The following is a 21,547-nucleotide window of genomic DNA, read 5'->3' on the forward strand; positions in this document are numbered from 1 at the left end:
TAATTTAATAAAGGGTTGATTTTAATAAATTATTAAAAGTGGGTGAATTTTTATTAGGTGATAAACCTTAGCAAGAAAACGGCGGTTCCTTATTAGTAATTTAAATTACCAATTATTAGGTGAAGCGGTGCAGTTATTCGATTCCCGGACTTCGATTCCCGACTGGGTCTCTAAATGCAATTCATTGATTACAAATTAAGGTGATGTGGAGCGCTTTTTTGCCAGCGCGTGCTCATGTGACGGCTGGTTCTTTTTTAATTAAAAATTAAAGTGCCTCTTTAGCGCACGTAGCGCGTGCTAAGTGAACGGCTGGTTTATTTTAATTAAAAAGAATGTGTGTTTAGCGCGAATGCGCGTGGAAACTGTGGGTGAATTAAAGAATTCATTTTAACAATTAAGTTGTGATTAAGGGGGAAATAAAAATAAATAAAGCACATAAAATAAATACCTGGAAGGGGTGTGTATGTAATGCAGGAATGCGCACGGAAGAGTCTCCCAAAAGAAGGGAATCCAGGAAAGGAAAAGTAAAGATCACTGATGAAACAACAATGACAACACCTTAGTGGATGTGTTAATTTGTTTTTTTTTTTCTTTGTGGGTTTTTTATTTTTATTTTTATTTTTATGTTTATTTTTTATTTTTTGTTATTTTTTTTATTATGGTAAGTTGGGATTATTTAGGGTTGAATAAATGGAAAATGAGCCAGGGAGGTGAGGGGAATTTTTTAGAATTTTTAAGAAATTTTTGAGAATTTTTTACTATTTATAAATGAATTTTCTACATTTATTGGCAATTTGGAGGTGAAATTAGGAAATATTGAATTTTCAGAAATTATAGGGTAGGCAATTTCCAGCGGACAAACTCCCAAAAATTGGCAAAAGGCAAAAGGAATTTTTAGAAATTTTTCTGAATTTTTTTATGGAAAAATGAATGTAGTGATTAATTAAGTCACCTAAATCACATTAATCAGATAAGTCAGTTAGGCATAAGTCAGTTAAGTCGGGGTAGTGGGGGTAAGTCATGTTAGTCTGCCCAAATCAAGTCAGGTTAGTCAAGGTTGCTTAGGTTAGTCAACTAGGCTAGGTTAGTCAACTAAGTTAAGTGAACTAGGTAGGGGTTAGTCAACTAGGTTAGGGTAGCTAACTAGGTTAACTATGGTTAGGTAACTAAGGTGACTATAGTTAAGTTACTAAGTTAACTATAGTTAGGTGATTAAGTTAACTAACTAGGGTTAGGGTTAGTAAACCTAGTTAGGGTTAGGGTTGGGCTAACTAACCTAGTTAGGGTTAGGGTTGGGGGAATGGTAACTAGGGTTAGTAAACTAACCGAAGGTGAGTTAACCAACTAACTAGGGTTAGTTAATTAGTGGTTAACTAGGGTTAGTTAGAGGTTAACCAAGGTGAAGTAATTGTTAACCTAACCTAGGTTAGTTGTAACTTAACTTAGGTTAGTAAGTAACTAAGCTTAGGTTAGTGTTAGTGGCAACCTGGATGGGAGGTGGAGGTGGAGGAGGAAGAGGGGAGGTGGATGGCGGCAGCGGCGGCGACACGGCGGCGGTGGCGAATCCGGGGGCATCCAAACGGCGGCACGGCCGAACGGGCGGCGCGGCGGCTGGGGCGAATCCGGGGGGCGTCCAGGCGGCAGTCCGGGGCAGGAGGGCGGCAACCGACGATGAGAGGCGTCGGTGAGGAGAGCTGGAGGCGGTCCGGCGGCGACACGGCGACAGGCAGCGACCTGCACGGGAGGGAGAGGAAGGAGGGGAAGGAGAGGGGAGGAAGGAGAGGAGGGGAAGGAGGAATGTGGGCGATCGGCTGGGGGAAGGGCGGCAGGAGGAGAGGGAGGTCGGCTGGCTGGGGGAAGGGGAAGGAGGAGAGAAAAGAAGGGAGGACGGCGGGCTGGCGGGGAATAGGCGGCGGGGGGAGGGGAGAAAAACGGCGGGGGGTCGAATGGAGGAGGAGAGGGCAGGCACAGGGAAGGAGAGAGAGGAGGAGGGAAGGCGGTCGGCGGGAGAGAAGGGGAAGGAGGAGAGGGAGAGAGAGAGAGACGCACAGAGAGAGAGAAAGAAAGAGAGAGAGAGAGAGAAGGGCGGTTGGGGGGAAGGGGTGGGCAGTTGGGGGGAAGGGGTGGGGGCCCATGGGGGGGCCATGGGGTGGGCAGGTGGGGGAAAGGGTAGGGGGCAAAAGGGTAAGGGGTGGGTAGGGACAAGGGTGCGTACCCCCGTCCCGCGCTCGTGCGCGGGGCGGGGTAAAAAAATTTGCCGTGACGGGATTGAAAGGACGCGGGGAAGACGGAACGGGTTATGCGGACACGACCGGGGCGCGTGGAGACTCGTAAAATCGAAAAAGGCGCGTTCACGCGCAAAACGGGCGCGAGAAAAAACGTAAAAATAAAGAAAAATTAATAACTCCCAATCCGGACGTCAAAACGAAATAGCGTAAAAACAAAAAGTGGGCAGGACAACAGGGGGAAAACAAGAAAAATATATGACAGAGATTTCGGGAGGGGTAAAGGGCGGTCACGTGCAAAAAACACAAAAAACGAACCAAAAAACACAATTAAAAATTAATAGCGAAAAATCCGTGCGTCGGAATGAGGTGCAGAAAAAAGGAAAACTGTACAGAAAGATGTGCCCGACAATCCTAGCACATCAAAACATAATTCCGACGGAGATAAGACGTGTTCACATGGGAAAAACCCAAAAAACAAACCCGAAAATGGGATCGGAAATTAATATCGGACAACCCAGTCACCGGAATGACATGCAGTAAGAAGGAAAAATGTCCGTAGGAAGGGGTGGCACAGGGTTATCATGTTAAACCGCAGGTCCGGTGGAAGTAGGAAGGGTTTACATGCGAAAAACGCCAAAGATACTCCCGAAAACTCATTTAAAAATTAATACGTAAAAATCCGAAAGTCGAAAAAGGGTGGAGGAAAAAGGAAAAGGCACAGGGGACACAGCTGTTGGATTAAATTGGAAGTCCGATGCAAACAGGGCAGGTTCACATGGAAAAATATCAAAAAATACGCACGAAAAAGTCATAAAAAACCGGAAAATTAATAATGGACAAACCGTGTATCAAAATGACTCGGAGTAAAAAGGAAAAATGTCAGGGGAAAAGTGGGGGTCAAGGCTATGACATCAGATCACGGTTCCGAAGCAAGAAAAGTGCATTCACATGGAAAACCGTCTAAATTACGCAAAATGGTTCAAAAATTAATAACTCAAAAACCGTGCACCGGAACAGGGGTAGGTAAAAAGGAAAAATGATCAGTTCAATGGGGGGAACAGGGCTATAAAGTTGGATTTGGACTATGGTGAACGTAGGGTACATTCACATAGCAGGACCTCAAAAGCAGGGAATGAAGGAAAACCGCAAGGGAACAGCCCCAAGAGTGGGTGGAACATAACCGGGTGGATGGGAAGGGACCCCATTAGGTAAAAGCAAGTCATGGCATTCATGCAGGAACAGGTTGAGGCAGATGCAGAAAGGTATGCACGGTAGACGCATAGGGACGCGTCCCCACACTTAAGACCTTAACGGATAGGGTTAACCGAGCAACAGGGACCTAGGATCATGCCACAGACCATCCACTAACTTCCCCACACTTAAAACATGAACATCACTAAGAAACAGAAGTTGTAGGGTTAGAAAAACTTGGCCCGTTTCGTCAAGAATCAAGGTTGAATGTCAACGGCACGTCCATGGTGGTTGTCGGCGCTGGAGGGACCAAGGCATCTTCTTGGCACACGTCGGTCATGGCAGGGACCACGCGGAAGCACCCAGGGAGGTAGCTGATGGAAGGAATCGCAGGAAATTCGTCGATGATGAGGAATACTACACTCAACTCACAATCACTCAAACGAAATGAAAGAACAGTCACTCACCCCATGACTAATATCACTCGCGGAAGAATGATTAAAACCCATAACTCATACCCGGTTGAGGAATCGTCAAAGGGGAATTGGTGCAAAAGGAGTATGCCAGGGTGCACAGTTGATGGTGCATTAGTGCGTTCAACCCGTCTGGCATAAGTGCAAGGAGGAAGGCAAGGGAGCCTTACAGTGCAGTGTACAGAACAGGGTGATGTGTCTTGTGAGGACGGCAAAGACCCATCCCGTGGGTGTATAGGGAAAGTGGAACATAGCTGACTCCAAGTGTCGTAACGTCCCTCAATCTCACCTCTCGGTATTTGATTGAAGAAACTCCAGTCACACTCAGCCCACCCTCTGTCTCACTCTCTGTTGATAGATACAGGAGGGCAGCCTTTTCCTGAAACCCGTTGATGTAATCCTCACAGTCACTTGTGCACAGGTTGTATGCCTTGTGCACATTTGATGGTGCAACTGTGCATCCCGCCCTGTGCCGGCATACAGTGCAAGAAGGAAGGCAAGGGAGCCTTATGGTGCAGTGCACAAAACAAATCGTGCTTTGTGCATTGAGAGGCCCATCCCGTGCGTGCAACACTTCATTCACACTTCTCACCTCTCATTCGATTTGAAGGGAAAAGACTAGTCTCTCGCCCCACCCTCTGTCTCACTCTCTGTTGATAGATACAGAGGGCAACCGTACTCACTTCCCCATCCAGTTAGGATGAAAGCTCACATCACTCAAGGGGTTGTCGATGAAGATCGCGTCATCAGTTGTTGAAGAGGCGTACCCAGGGAGGTAGCCATCAAATCGAACGTTGTATTGGACAGGAACATGTTGTCTACTAGAGGACAGTTAATCACTTTGCAAAGAGACCCAGGACACAGTGTACCAAGGGAGGTAGCTTCGGAATTGAATCCTAGGGATATCAATTAATGAATCCACTTTCTGGACTGCTAGGTGTTACCACCTTTTCCACAGCCAGCTTCCCGCCCAAGGGTGTTTACCACCTTTTCTTGGAACGAGGCCTGCTATGACAGGGAATTTCTTCCTTTTCTCTCATAACAGATTTGTTTTGTTTTTTTTTTTCTTCTTCTTTGGTTTTTTTTTCTTTTTCTTATTTTTCCCTCTTCCCGAGGGTGTTTCCACCTTTTCTCGAAGAATAGGTCGGCATGACAGGGACCTAAGTCCTTTTCTCCCATGACCGATATGTTTTGTTTTTTTTTCTTTTTTTTTTCTCTTTTTTTTTCAATATGGAGCAAGGGAATGGCAGAACTACCATTTGTCAGAACCCACCTCGCCACTGTCGTCGGTGGAAAATAGAGGATAAGAAATCAAGGCTGGAAGGGGGTTTTGAGGGGACAGAGGGTTGCGCCCACTTCATCAGGAGTGATTGAAGAACGGCTATCAGAAGTAACATCATAAGTACAGTGCCGCGCCAACGAGGGAAAGGATCAAGTGTCCGTAATTGTCAGGATCCCCAAGGAGGGAAGTACTTCTTTAGGCGATATCCATTGATCAGAAAGGGATCATCAGAGGCATCAACGGTCTGCACTTGGACAGAGCCATTAGGGTTGACTGCAAGTACCTTATAGGGGCCCATCCACCACTGCTGGAGCTTGCCAGGAAACTTGCCAAAGCGTGAATCATAGGCTAGGACCAAATCACCTTCTTTGAACTCCTTATGCTTGATGAAACTATCATGGTAAGCCTTACGTCGAGCTTGCGTGGCTTCCATGCACTGTAGAGCCATCCTACGAATTTCATCCAAACATTCCAAATGCAGGAGACGGCGTTGCAGTGAATCATCATCCCCCAAACGCTCTTTGATAGCCACTCTCAAAGAGGGTAGTTCCAATTCAACAGGAAAAACCGCTTCTGTTCCATACACCAACTGGAAAGGTGTCTGTCCTGTTGCTGCTTTATGGGAGGTTCTGTACGCCCAGAGGGCCTCTGTAAGTCGATCGTCCCAATCACGACGATCTGCGGCAATTGTTCTTGTCAGAATCGAGCAGAGGATGCGATTGGTGACTTCGACTTGGCCGTTGGCTCTGGGGTAATAAGGAAGACGTCCGAGGACATCATAGTAGACCTCGAAGATGAGAGGAGACTAGTGTAGGAAGATTTGTAGGGCATAATGACCTACAATCAGGAACAATAAGCCATAAGCTTGCAGCGCTAGAGCATAGAAATGCACGAGATTCAACAAGTGCTAGTCCTAGCTATTGTTAAAGAGAGAGAGAGAGAGATAGTGTAGAGGAACAAAGAGCTCAGTCATGCTCTTTATCTTCCATTCATTATTCCATTCTACTCTCCACTTCCTAAAGAGTAAGTTATACACTAGATTCAGCTAACCAAGACTAACTTTGGTTAGGTCACGCCGACTAACCCGACTTATTGAATGTCCAACACATGTACAACTGGACACAACTAAGATTGCCAGTCACACACATGAGCTTGAAGTATCAGCACTCCCCCTCAAGCTCAAGATAGCCTCTGCACACACCAAGTAGTTGTCTAAAAACACTGAACTTATCTTTACCCAAAGACTTGGTAAAGATATTATGGTGCAGTAGTGCATCCAACCCGTCTGGCATAAGTGCAAGGAGGAAGGCAAGGGAGCCTTATGGTGCAATGTACAGAACAGGGTGGCGTGTCTTGTGATGACGGCAAAAACCCATCCCGTGGGTGCACAGGGAAAGTGGAGCATACCTGACTCCAAGGGTCGTAACGTCCCTCAATCTCACCTCTCGGTAATTGATTAAAGAAACTCCAGTCAAACTCAACCCACCCTCTGTCTCACGCTCTGTTGATAGTTACAAGAGGGCAACCTTTTCTTGAAACCCATTGATGTAATCCTCACAGGCACTTGTGCAAAGATTGTATGCCTTGTGCGCATTTGATGGTGCAACTGTGCATCCCGCCCTGTGCCGGCATACGGTGCAAGAAGGAAGGCAAGGGAGCCTTACAGTGCAGTGTACAGGGACAAATTGTGCTTTGTGCTTTGAGAGGCCCATCCCGTGCGTGCAACTCTTCATACCCGCCTTTGTAATAACCTGTAATTATCTTAGGTTACTTAAGCTACTCCTTAAGCAGGACCCAACTCCACAAGAGCGCGGCCTACCTCCCCTCTTCTTTGACCCTAACGCTATTGACAGCTGCACCATGGCTCGTCTTATGATGAGAGCTAGTCTCCTCCCCTCTTTTTACCTAGCCCGAGGAGAAATCCGCAAGAAAGCGTGTCATAGAATCATCTAGGCTTTCGGAGGTAAAGAGAAGGGCATGCTCAAAGGATACTACATTAGAGTTATAAATAATAGGGAAGTCGTACCGCCCGTGGAGGATGGCATCAAAATCCACCCCTACCCTTCGAGGGTATGCCATGTAAGTAGGGTTGTTCCGCTCGAATGGCAGGGTAACTTTTCCACCAAATGGCTTATCACAACTCATAACATCTCTTAGAGTTCTATCAACCGCTTCAAAGATATATCGATGGGTCATAGGAGCCTCATCCTACAAAATAAGGCTCGATTGTCTCATTAACTAAGAAAGGTCACTTTGAACAGGAGTATTGCAAGTGGATTGATTCGCTCAAGGTACCAAATAAGCGTGTCCAGGAATGTACCATTGTCCTTACTTGATTTCCCCTTTAGGATCCCACGACTGGGTTGGCTGTCATTCTGTCAACTCTTCCATGACTTTGTTGAGGAACTGAGTGCCTCTATCACTTACCAGCTCTAAGGGACTACCAAAACGGGTTATGGTATTCTCGTACATGAACAGGGCCACGCTGTTACCATCGTCCCGCTTGAGGGCTTTAGCTTCATACCACTTTGTAACATAATCCGTACATACGAGGATGTATCTGTTCTGTTTCCTTCTGGTAGGAGGGTCAATCGGACCTACAAAGTCAATGCCCCACTTCTCAAACGGCCTCAACGGAAGGATAGGTTGCAGTGGCATGGCACTTGTCTTGGTGGGTTTCCCCATTCTTTGACAAGCATCACATCTTTTACAGTAATCATAGGAATCTTTATGAATGGTAGGCCACCAATAACCTGCTAGCAGAGCCTTCCTGGCTGTAGCTTCTCCTGCAAAGTGACCTCCACATGGCTCGTCGTGGCAAGCCTTCAGAACAATCCCAATCTTTTCTCCTGCAACACATCTTCTGAGCACTTCATCTTTGCCTTTCTTGTACAGTGCACCGCCTAGCAGGGTGTAGGGGGCTGATTGTAGCATGAGCTTCTTCCTTTCCCGACTAGAAATACCAGGAGGGTACTGTTGGGTTGCCAGCAGATTGGCAATGTCTGCATACCAGGGAGTGACAGTTTCTACCAAAAACAGGGAAGCATCAGGGAGGTCTGGATCATCCTGCTCCTCGTCTGCAGTTTGTGGGATACGCGACAGATGATCAGCCAGAACATGGGAATGACCAGGCTTAGTAATCACCTCAAAGTCGAACTCCTGGAATAGAAGGAGCCATCTCATCATTCGTCCTTTCACATCTGCTTTGTTCATCAGGAAGGACAGGGCCTCATGATCCACATAAAATTTAAAGTGGGTAGATAGGAGGTAATGACGAAACTTCTCTAGGGCAAACACCATTGCCAAGCACTCCAGCTCTGTCACTGTATAGTTCCGTTCCCTATCAGTGACTTTTCAGCTTGCATAATAGATCGGTTGATCCAACTTCGAGGAGCCCTTTTGGCAGAGGACAGCACCTAAGCCTTCAATTGATGCATCAGTGTGTACATGGAACTCTTTCGTCCAATCAGGAGGTTGCAGAATGGGTGCCTCTATCAGACACTGCTTCAGAGTGTGGAAGGCTTTGTCACATTCTTCTGTCCAAGTAAACTCTGCATCTTTCCTCAGGAGCTTGTGCAAGGAAGTTGCCTTTGTCGCAAAATGGGCTATGAACCTTCTGTAGTAACCCACATGGCCTAGGAATCCCCTCAACTGTTTGAGGTTGGTGGGTGCTGCCAGAGCTGCAATCTTTTCAATCTTTGCAGGGTCTGTTGATATCCCTTGTGCAGAGACAATGTGGCCCAACAGAACTCCAAAAGAGACCCCAAAGATGCACTTGTCGGGGTTGAGGGAAATCCCATACTCCCGGCATCGATCAAAGCATTGCTCCAAATGTCCCCAGTGTTCACGGATCAAGCTATAGACACAGAAGTCATCCAAATATACTTCAATAAGTCGTGCAGATGATTTTGAAATGCGGCCATCATGACTTGTTGGAAAGTAGCAGGGGCATTGCAGAGCCCAAATGGCATCACTCGGTAAGCGTAGGTCCCCCATTCTGTGGTGAAGGTTGTTTTGGATTGGTCTTCTTCTGCGATTTGGACTTGGTTGTATCCACTGAATCCATCCAGAAGGGAATAAAGCTCATGTCCTGCCACTGTGTCCAACAGTTGGTCTGTGAAAGGGATAGGAAAGTGATCCTTCTTTGTTTTGGAATTAAGCTTTCGGAAGTCCACACATATTCGCAATTTTCCATTCTTCTTGGGTACAACCACGATGGGTGAAACCCATTCACTATTTGCCACTGGATAGATGAACTCGGCTTCTAGAAGCTTCAGCAGCTCCGCTTTCACCATTGTGGAATAATTCGGGTTCATTCGCCTCTGTCGTTGCCGTACTGGCTTGGCATCAGGCTCCAAGTCAATATGATGTTGACATATTGTGGGATCAATCCCCTTTAGGTCTTTGTAAGACCATGCAAACACGTCCAAATTCTCTTTCAACAAGTTGTACAAGGTTGACAACTCCTCTTCTGGGAGGCTGCTACCCACCTTCAAGTGGCGTTTAGTGCCTTCTGCATCCACAAAGGTTAACTGCCTTTCACCTTCTACTTCACGGATAAAGGTCCCGCGGACTGCTTCTGGGTAGAGATCCGGCTCCTTCAAGGGAGTGGTGTCCTCTTCTGATGTCCCACTAGAACCAACTTCTTCTTTTGGTAGAGACTTAGGTTGCTCCTTGAGATGTTGAAATGGGATAAGAGCCATTTCGGGTTTGGTGTCAAAATTAATTACCTCTTGGCTTGAGGACTCATCTTCTGATGATGACACATCCAGGAACGTCACATAACAGGGACCCTCTGATGCCTGTTGGGTTTGTGGGACTGGTGCTTGTTGGCACGGTGCATCATCATCATCTTTCTTTGGCAAGGATGGGGTAGGACGGCAGGAGCCACTCTTGAAAGATGGCTTGTTCTTCTTAATCCATTCCTTATAAAGGTTTTGCATATGAGAAGATCCATTTACTAGACCAAATGGTACCATCACCATTCTGTCCCGCAACATGAGGTCGTATGTTTCTGATGCTTCTGGAACTTCTTCTTCAAATATATCCTCTTTAGGTGGGATAGATTCTTCTGGCTCACTTCCATAATCTTCTTCGTCCATATCATATCCATCCTCTTCTGTCTCTGCTTCTGCTTCTGTCTCTCCTTCTGTAGGAGCTCTGTAACAGAAGAACAGATTCTCTGTTTCCTCTCCTGTCTCTGTCTCTGGTTCTGCTATGGCCATATAACAGGGAGAGCAGTACATCCATGCTTCTATCTCACTGTCAGAGGTGATTTCAGAAGTCATGCCTGTTGAGATATCGAGCTCCACTCGTGATATGCCAGGGTGACCGTTGTATATTTATGTCACCAACTTGTCAGTTGCAGACGCGGTTGGTACACCGCTCATGAATAATAGCTACATGATAGCTATCCTTATCTACTCTAGTTCGTGGCTCAGTTAGTATGCCACCTTAGTTAGTTGAGTTTGGTTTGAGACCCATATATAGGGTTCTTCTATTTCTTTGTACTTGAGTTCTTTTGGCTTACACAACTAAGAAGAGGAAAACTGTTTTCAGCCTCCACCCTTGTGTGTCTTCCCCCATTGTGCAAGCAAGAAAGCTTCAAGCGAGACTCCTTCCTTCTCTCCCACAATCTTGACATGGTATCAGAGCCTTGTTCGTGGTAAGGAGCTCAAGAAAGCAAGCCAAGCTCGCGGTGTTCTGGTAAGAGGAGCAGTGTTGCTTTCATTTTCTGTTTTGGGAGCAGATCTCTGCAGGTAGCACAGCCGGAAATTGCAGGAGTGCATTGTCTCAGGTTGAGACGCCCTTCGCGGTGAAGCAAGAGGGCAGTATATGCTGCGGTAAAGGGCTTTAGCCCTTGGCGACCTTGTTTTTTTGATTTGAGGCCATTTCGGGGCCTGTTTTGCAGACGGAAGTTTTCTGCACGCACTCAGGAAAAGGCTCAGTTTTATGCTGTGCGACCACTGTTCTACAGGTCGGTGAAAAGTTACTGTAGAAATTGCATCGTATGCTTGTGCGCAGAGACATTGGGAGTTTCAGAATCATCCTTGGTTCCTGTTTATGCAAAATCGTCACTAGGAAGTGACTGTGTGGTCAAATACCACTTTCGCCAGTTTTGCAGATTTGCCCTTGTGAGGGTGAAGCTGTGTTTTTTGCAGTGACAGAATTTCTTGCAGTATTCTGTAATGGCGTCTGATTCTCTTTCACAGATTGTCACTGAAAAGCTTGACAAGAACAACTTCCAGGCATGGAAGTTTAGAATGACGAATTTCCTTATGGGAAAAGGATATTGGGAATTTGTTGCAGGAAATGAAGAAGAACCAGTTCTTCCTGATGTTCCCAATCAACAACAAATGCAGGCATTTAAAACATGGCATGAGAGAGCCAGGAAAGTTATGTATTGGCTGTCTATCAGCATTTCAGACTCTATGATTGTGCATATTCAGGATGCAAGTACGCCAAAGGAGGCATGGGATACTTTGTCAAAAATGTATAGCACAAATACGCAAGCCAGGAAAATGCAGCTCAAGCAAGAGTTGCACAATGTGCAAAGAGAAAATATGAGCATCAACGACTACCACATGAAGGTGAAGAAGATTGCAGATGCACTTGCTTCCATTGGGTCGCCAGTGGAAGATGATGATTTAGTTTCCGTGACCTTGAATGGTCTAGGAAAGGATTATGCACAGTTTCGGACATCCATTTCAGTTCGTGAAAGATTTCCTGATTTTGAGGAGTTGATTGCTCTTCTAATTTCTGAGGAGCAGAGAAATGGTGGTGCATCTTCTTCAGGAGGAACTTCAAAAGAAGCTGTCTTCTACTCAAATGCTGGAAGAGGTAGAGGCAGAGGTAGAGGAGGCCGATTTGGAGGCCGTGGCAGAAATCAGAATATGCAGCAAACTCAAGAAAACCAGTCCTATGGAGGAGGACGTGGTAACTCTAGAGGCAGGGGGAGCCAAAGAGGTCGTGGTGGATGGCAAAGAGGCCAAAATGCAAACAGTAATGTTGAATGCTACTATTGTGGTAAAATGGGACATATGGCTAAAGACTGCTACAAAAAACAGAATGACATCATGAATGGAAAACTGCAACAAGGAAATTATGCATCCTCTAGTAGACAGGGTGATGACAGAAATGAGCATCTGTTTATGGTGCAGCATATGAACAATTCTGTGACAAGTGCAGAAGAAAGCAACGATGTATGGTATGTTGACTCAGGTGCATCAAACCACATGACAGGTCATGCAGAATGGATGGAGGATGCAAGGAAAATGGAAAAACCAGGATTTGTGGAGACTGGTGATGATACTGCACATCCTATTGTGCAGATTGGAAAAATTCCCTTGTCCATGCAGGATGGGAAAAAGAAATACCTGTCCGATGTATTTCATGTCCCGAATATCACCAAGAATTTGGTTTCTGTCGGTCAAATGGTTGAGCAGGGCTTGCAGGTCAGATTTAATCCTCATGGATGCTTTGTTGAGGATATGAAAAATAAAGGTCGCTTGATAGCAAAAGGAAAGAAGAAGGGCAGAATGTTTACGTTGGATGCAGACATGTCTGAATTGAGTGCAGAAATGTTTGCACATGGGACCGGTGTAGTTGCAGATATTGATATCTGGCATAAACGCATTGGTCATGTTAATGTACAACGACTTAAATCAATGCAGGCCCAAAATATTGTTGCAGGATTGCCCAAATTCAAGGTTGCAGAAATGCATAAGGTATGTGAAGCCTGTCAGTTTGGAAAACAGGCAAGGAAACCATTTCCTAGACATGTTCAAGAGAGTGAGAAGCCATTGGAATTAATCCACTCTGATGTGTGGACTACTAAAGCTGCATCTCTTGGAGGCTGTCATTATTTTGTCACTTTTATTGATGACTATAGCAGAAAAGTTTGGGTGTATTTTATGAAAAAGAAAAGTGAAGTTTTTGGGCATTTCAAAACCCTTAAAGCTATGGCTGAAAAAGAAACAGGTCTGCAAATAAAATGCCTGAGGTCAGATGGAGGGGGAGAGTACCTCTCAAATGAGTTTGCAAAGTTCTTGCAGGAGCATGGCATAAAGCAGCAATATTCATGCAGTTATACCCCACAACAAAATGGAATTGCAGAAAGGAAGAACAGGCATATTGGAGAGGTATCTCGTGCCATGCTCAATGAAAAAGACTTGCCAGATTTTTATTGGGCTGAAGCAGTTGCTACAGCAGTCTACATAATGAACAGGACTCCCACTGCAGCAATACATGGAATGACTCCAGAGGAGAGGTATACTGGTAGGAAACCAGATATTTCTCATTTGAAAATTTTTGGTTGCATTGCCTATGTACATGTGCCAGATGAGCTGAGATCCAAGTTGGATCCAAAAGCTGAGAAGTGCATCTTTATTGGTTACTCTCTGCAGCAAAAAGGGTATAGATGCTATAACCCTTCTACTCGTAAGTTTACAGTGAGCAGAGATGTTGTTTTTGATGAGATGAGTAGCTGGTATAAACCAGTAAATGTGATTGATGATGAAGATGCACAAAATGGTAATGCTACACAGAATTCACAGCAGCAGTCACAAAATATTAGTGGACCTGGAGCGTCCTCTAGCAGTGGTTCTCATTCTTCGCCATGGACAGGAAGATTGAGATCAGGAGAATCTTCTCAAAGTAATGCAGATAGTGGTATGCAGGTATCACGAAAAGGAAAAGAGAAGGTTGATCAGTCCATGTTTGATGTGAATGCAGGTCACTCTTATGTGGATGGTGAATCCAGTGGCTCAGAACAGAGCATTGATGATGAGTCGGGTATCCCCTCTATTGTTACACCTGGAGTAAGGAAGACCAGGGATGTTTTGAGAGCACCTGGGAGTGAACCCACTTTGCGCAGGTCTACCAGAGTTAGGTATCCTGTGGATAGGCTGAAATATGATGGATTTACAGCCATTCACTATGCATATATGGTCAAGGTGATACAGGAACCAGAACCCACTTCTTTTGAGCAAGCCATGGGAAAAGAAAAATGGGAGAAAGCCATGGATGAAGAAATGGATGCCTTGGAAGAAAATGCTACATGGGAATTGGTACCTTTGCCTAAAGGTAAGAATGCAACTGGCTGTAAGTGGGTTTATAAGGTGAAGCACAATGCAGATGGTTCTGTGAACAGATACAAGGCAAGATTAGTAGTCAAGGGGTATGCACAAACATATGGTATTGACTATGAAGAAACATTTAGTCCGGTTGCAAGGATGGCAACCATAAGAGCAGTCATTGCTATGGCTGCATCAAAGGGATGGTCTTTACATCAGATGGATGTAAAGAATGCCTTCTTGCATGGTGATTTGCAAGAAGAGGTCTATATGGAGCAGCCACCAGGTTATGTGCATGCTGTTCATCCTGAGTTTGTTTGCAGGTTGAAGAAAGCCTTGTATGGCTTGAAGCAAGCACCTAGAGCATGGTCTGACAAGATAGGACAGTATCTTGTCACTATTGGCTTTCAGATTTCCAAGGCAGATTTCTCACTTTATGTGAGAAAAACAGAGAAAGGTATTATGCTGCTTGTCATTTATGTTGATGATTTGATTATGACAGGTGACAGTGATGAAGATATCCTTCATGTGAAAATGCTATTGAAGCAGAAGTTTGAGATGAAGGATTTGGGAGAGCTGCGTTATTTCTTGGGCATTGAGGTGATTAGATCACCAAGTGGGATACAGCTCTTGCAGAGGCAGTATGGATTGGACATGCTGTCCAAATATGGGATGACAGGCTGTAAGCCTATTTCAGTTCCTTTAGAGCAAAATGTGAAGCTGAGCACAGATGCAGGTGAGCTTCTAGAAGACCCTACTATGTATAGACGCATAGTAGGAAGTTTGATTTATATGACTATTACCAGGCCAGATTTGAGCTATGCTGTTGGATTGGTAAGTCAGTTTATGCAGGCTCCAAGGAAACCACATTTGGATGCGGCTAGACGCATACTTAGGTATGTGAAGTCCACATTGCAGTATGGACTATTTTATGAGACTGGGGTTCAGATACAGTTGCATGGATACACTGATGCTGATTGGGCTGGTAGTATTTCTGATAGACGATCTACCAGTGGATATGTATTCTCTTTTGGGAGTGCTGCAATCACTTGGAGCAGCAAGAAACAGCCTACAGTTGCCTTGTCGAGCACAGAGGCTGAGTACAGGGGTGCAGCAATGGCTGCATGTGAGGTAGCTTGGTTGCATAAGCTACTTTATGATATGCATCAGTCTACAGATGGGCCAGTTGTCATTTATTGTGACAACATGAGTAGTATACACTTGGCAAATAACCCAGTCTATCATGCTAGAACAAAGCACATTGAGGTGCATTATCACTATGTGCGAGAGAGGGTTTTACTAGGTCTTATTGATCTAGTTTATGTCAGCACAGAGGATCAGGTAGCTGACATATTCACGAAGGCATTGGGTGCAGAGAAGCTGCGCAAGTTCAGAGACCTGCTTGGTGTGCAGGAATTGGGATTGAGCTCGAGGGGGAGTGTTGAGATATCGAGCTCCACTCGTGATACGCCAGGGTGACCGTTGTATATTTATGTCACCGACTTGTCAGTTGCAGACGCGGTTGGTACACCGCTCATGAATAATAGCTACATGATAGCTATCCTTATCTACTCTAGTTCGTGGCTCAGTTAGTATGCCACCTTAGTTAGTTGAGTTTGGTTTGAGACCCATATATAGGGTTCTTCTATTTCTTTGTACTTGAGTTCTTTTGGCTTACACAACTAAGAAGAGGAAAACTGTTTTCAGCCTCCACCCTTGTGTGTCTTCCCCCATTGTGCAAGCAAGAAAGCTTCAAGCGAGACTTCTTCCTTCTCTCCCACAATCTTGACAATGCCTGCTTCAGGCAGGAAGTATTCACCCATTGATAATGGCTTTGCATCTTTTGGAAGTCGGCTTACAGTATCCACTGTTAAGGAATGTGCCACTGTTTTCTTGGGAAGGATCTGTTTGACAGCATCTTCGTCTCCTGTCGTTCCATCTGTAGCCTCATTAGGGGAATCAGAAGATAATTCCAAGGAGGTGGATCCATGTCCTTTTTGAGAACCATACAGTTTCAGCACCACTTTGTTGGGTCCTCTACCCAAGGTCAAAGTTCCTTTAAACCAATCCGTCCTTGCTCTGGCTTCAAAAAGCCATGGTCTACCCAGTAACAGAGGATAGGATGTACCATAAGAGTTTGGCTTCACCACCAAATAGGTCAGCCAATAATCTTTTCCAGCCACTGTAGTCTTCACATATGGGAGAATGCCCAAAGGCTTGATTCTGCTCTGATCCGCCAGTCTGATGAGCCATTGGGTGGGTTGCACACCTTGTAGGCCTAGATCCTTCATTGTCACATCCGTCATAATGTTTACTGATGAACCACCATCAATCAGTGCGTTTGCAATGAAGCAGCCTTCTATCCACACACCAGTCTCTGGAGTACCTGGATCTAGGAAAGCATTAGCTACATCCACTTCTTTTACAGGCTCTGGAGCCTTGTTGGGCTTTGTTGCTGTTGAGGGAGCAATCCTTAAACCACGTCTTTTTGTCAGTATACTTTTGAATATTTTCCGGCAACTGGGGGACTACATCAATAATTGTCGAAATGTGAGGTTTGGTCTAAAGGTATCTAGATCTCTGACCAGATCGTATTCCTTAATAGGATCCACTGGCTTCTCTAACCGATTAGGGAATGGGGCAACACCCATTTTCATTTTCCCTCTTTCTTCCAACAGAGGAATTACAGGAACTTCTTCTGCCACTTGTGGCACTTCCTCCTCTTCTGTATCCTGGACCTCTGGTCCTGTCTCTGTAACTATCTCTGTAACTCTCTGTGGCACTGTAGGGCTCTGTATGGCACTGTTAGGCTCTGTTCTTCTGGTGGAAGATTGAACTTCACTGTTCTGGCAGGAGGGTTATTTCCTTTATGGATCGATGGTTCCTTCTGCTTTGCACGCGTGATGGCAGCAACTTCCAATTCCACTAAATTGGAGGTAGGCTCTTGGGCCTTGGCTGGACTATCAGTAGCACTGTTTTTCACTGGGGCTGGGCTTGGACAGTCTTTTGCAGTGTGGCCTTCTCCTTTGCATCTACTGCATAAGGGCTTGTAATCCAATGACCTTCGAGGATTTGGACAATTCGGTGAGATGTGTCCCTTTTCTCCGCATCTGTAACATTCCACTTCTGATCTCTGACCACCGCCAGACTGTCTTCCTCTGTAACTTTGAGAGGGAAATCTTCTGGGTCCGAAATTAGGACCAAACTCTCTAGGCTTGGGTCCAATATCTTGTGTTGTCATTTTGGATTCCAGCAGGTTGAATCTTGCGTTTTCTTCCTTCCTTCTCCTATCATGCATCTCCTTCAGAGAGCAAATGTCCTCTGTATGGTTCTTCCGCAAACAGTAGGAACAGAAGGCTCCAGGGATGGTTGGTTTTCGTGTACATTCAGTGGCTAAATGGCCTGCTTGATGACACTTACCACACCAAGTATTTGACCGCATCACATCTCTTCCTGCTCCTGCAACGTTGGATATGCTAGCGGTATTCACTTTCAACGTCTGTAGTTGCTCTGTGATCACATCCATCAACTCCTTTTTGATGTTTGCAACTGAGTTAGATTAACAATCCTTCAAGCTTTCTCCTCCTGACGTACTGGCAGGAGGGTTTTGAGGAGTCTCTGTAATCACTGCATAAACGGGTTGGGCTGGTACAGAGGGGTCTCTGTTCTGGTTCTGATTCAGAGCTCCTGTTTGAACTGTTGGCTGTTGACTCCAGTTGGTAGGATTCCACTGTTGCTGCTGATTTGGCATTGAGGAAATTGATTGGGACCATTGTTGTTGTGGTTGAGCCATCATTTGAGGCATGGATTGTGGCCACTGTGGATTTGGTGCACTGTACTGTGATACCGGGGGCATCTGTTGGTAGGGATAGGGAACAGTCCCGGGAACTGCATTTGGTGGATACATCATTCCTGGCATCAGAGGAGGTAGGACTCCTCTTCCCGAATTCATTGCTAATCGAGCTTCCACTTCATCGTACAGTCTTGCACCTTCTGTTGCAGCTTGCAGTGTGGCTGGTCTTTGCAGCTCCACAAACTTACGGACTTCTGGTTGTAATCCTCTGAGAAACACCCCCTTCTGAATGCCATCATCTAGATTATGGTTAGTCCATCTCTTCAGGATGGATTCCATTCGTGAGACATAGGCTTCTACTCTTTCTCCAGAGGACTGACTTAGGTTCATAAATTCCTCTCTCATCCGCTCTTCAAAACCTTCACTCCTGAATTTAGTGAGGAAGGCCAACTTCAGGTCGTCCCATGTGCCAAAAGTTCCTGCTACTTGTCTCTCATACCACTGAAACGCCGCGCCCTTGAAAGTGGCGGGGAATATCGCTAACCAATGCTCAGGGGTTCTGGCATTGTTAGCCACACACGCTACCATAAACTCTGCTACATGAAGATCGGGGTCTTCATTGTACTCTTCCTTAAAAACTGGCAATGGGACTACATTCGCTGGCCTATCATCAATATTTCCAGGATGGATCTGGCTTGGAAGTGGACCTCCAGCAGGAGGAGGAAGGGCTTGATGTGCCATTGGGACTTCTGTAAAGAGTTCCGCAAGGGCATCAAAGGCGGCTTCTGCTGCGAGCTGGCTCTCGGCTCTGATTCTTGCTTTCTCTCTTCTCACGTACCTCTGGACTCGTTCTAACGCTTGCCTTTTTATTGCGTCATTCATCAGGGGGTTGGCTCCACTATGTTGTTAGTGCTCCACAGAGGGTTAACAGAAGGCTTCAGTCTCTGGAGGACTCTCTTGCCAACATTTCTTCTACTTCTTTCTTTTCAACATCCTTGAATTTTGCTTTCATGCCACTGCACAAAGGAAGGTATTCGGTTCTGAAGGTGTCAAAATGCATACGTCTGAGCATTGTGGTGGTGCCATCATCATAGTAATGCCAACTTCTGATGGTTTCAACAGTGTATGTTGTGAAAAACACTCTGTCTACCAACTTCCAGTGGGTTGCTAATTGAACAAACAGAAGATTATCAGTACACCAAGCATCCCATGTATCTTGCTGTTGAGCGTCCACGAACAAATTCCAACTCTTTTCCTTCTTGTCTTTGTGAACCTCTACAGACCAAGACTCCTGAAGCTTCTTCACAATCTCCCACTTGATGTTGTCTGGAAACTTCTCAATGAATGCCAAATCTTCCATGGATGGTCATTCTCTCTGTTTCTACTCTTCAGTTTGTTCCCAAACAGTTTGCCACCAAGATGCAAGTTTCTGCTGCTTCAATAGGAAGAGGAAACTGTCCACCACATAGAGCATGCATCATGATGGTGATGTGTTTTCGCCATTGGGGGATGAACTTCTTGTGGAAAGTGGCTTTGATTATGAGAAATTCCAACTCTTCAGTGGAAGAAGGAATTTTACAAACATCCATTGAATTCTTCTCTTCTTGGCAATGCCATTTCCTTCATTTTCAGCTTCTTTTGGTGCTTGTTGATGGCAAGTTTCCCCCGGCTGCGCACCAAAAACATGGGGCCCCGAGAGGAACACCAAGGAAAAGGGAATTCTCTTGCAAGAAAATCTATCTTGTAACATCAACAAGCTTGTTTATCATGTTTCATATGATCACAATGAAGAAAAGAACACCAGGCACAACAAATCTTCATGCAGCATCATGTAGACCTCCCACGGTTTTTAATAGAATCAACCATATTCTTCAATATCTTCACAAAATCCATCAATAGAACAAAGAAAGCAAAGAAGTACACCATCTTTGAATGGAAATACATCACATAGTATTCATCTTCAATATCTTCATAGTCTTCTCTCTCAATCTCTCATATACAATCACTCTGTTTGAGTAAAATTGGCTATCTCTGACTCTCTCTCTCTCTCTCCATCAATAATACATCATATCCTCACTACAATCTCTCAAAATCACTCTCAATAATCCCTCTTAGGTCGTGGATACCCCTACCAAGAGGTATGTCTGATATGAAGGGTCACCAGAGCCACTACAGTGTCTCTTCACAGCTCACTACTGTCACTTCACTCTAGTCTTCACTTGAGTCTTCAGCAGCTACTTCTTCCACTTCTTTCAGCTCTTTTGCACTTGTATTCACCTCTTTCCAAGGCTAGAAAACTTTCCCAAAGTCACACATACATTCCACAGAACACTTACAGAAGCATACAGAACAATCTACAGAACAGTACCAGAACAACTACAGTACAGAACAGAACAGAGACAGAACAGAAGCAGAAGCTCTACAGAAGACCTACAGAAGGTTACAGAAGGTCATCAAAACCTCATAACTCATTCTCAAACCATTTCAAACTCTCAAAAACCATTCAATAAACTTTCACCATATCTCATTCTTCATCAATCAATACTCCTTCCCTCCTTACAGAAGACAATCAGAACAAAACAGACCAAAACAGAACAAAACAGAAGGTATATAGAACCTATCAGAACCTATTAGAACATCACAGAACCATCAACAAACATCATGAACTTCCAAAACACAATCAATATCATCTAAAACACTCTCAAACCACTTCTAAATCAATCAATCATCTCATAAAATCAACCATTCAGCTCTCAAAAACAACAAAAATCAGCCAAAAAACAAGTCATTTCAACACTCAACAATCCTCTGGGCATGGGATATACTTGGTCAAGGACCCATAGGGCTTCTTGACCTGAGTGTTCCCCTTGAGCATAGCAGAGATGGCGTCTAGGTCGACTGGTGAGGTCTTCCAAGTGTCCATCTCTATTCTTACGGTGTCCGTTCTATTGCCAAGGAAGATCAAGCCGTTACCCCAATCTTCGATGAATCTAGCGTTGCGCATCCAGGGTCGGCCTAATAGGACATCATAGTCCACTCCCTTCATGACTATAAAGTTGACAGAGAACTGGACACCTACGATCTTCACTGGCCAATTCTTCAGTACCCCGAATGGCTTCACTCTCATACCGTTTGCTAGTGTGACATTAGACCTAGCAGCTTCGACACGCGGGTTTCCCCAAGTCTGAAGCACTGCGTGGCTAAGCACACTAACCCCAACTCCTGTGTCTACGATTCCCTTTCTTATTGTGTCACCCAGGGCTAGGACCGGGCAAGACCGCGTGCATCTCAGAGCCTTCCCAAAAGGTGTTGACATGCAAGGATTTAGGCATAGAGTGTAGCGTCAAACTTGGCAATTGTGTTTCTGCATCATGGTTTTGAGGGTCTGCCGTGACCTGCTCTTGTGATCCTTCGACCCACTACTTAAGATCTTGCCATAGGGTAGGATGCTGCTTAAGCAGATCTCCCAGGCTAAGTGTTACACGGGTGGTCACTAGCGTGGTCAT

This window comes from Lygodium microphyllum, chromosome 12, assembly GCF_053477565.2.
Source record: "Lygodium microphyllum isolate KBCC chromosome 12, Lygodium_microphyllum_v1.1.10, whole genome shotgun sequence".
Lineage (NCBI taxonomy): Eukaryota > Viridiplantae > Streptophyta > Polypodiopsida > Schizaeales > Lygodiaceae > Lygodium > Lygodium microphyllum.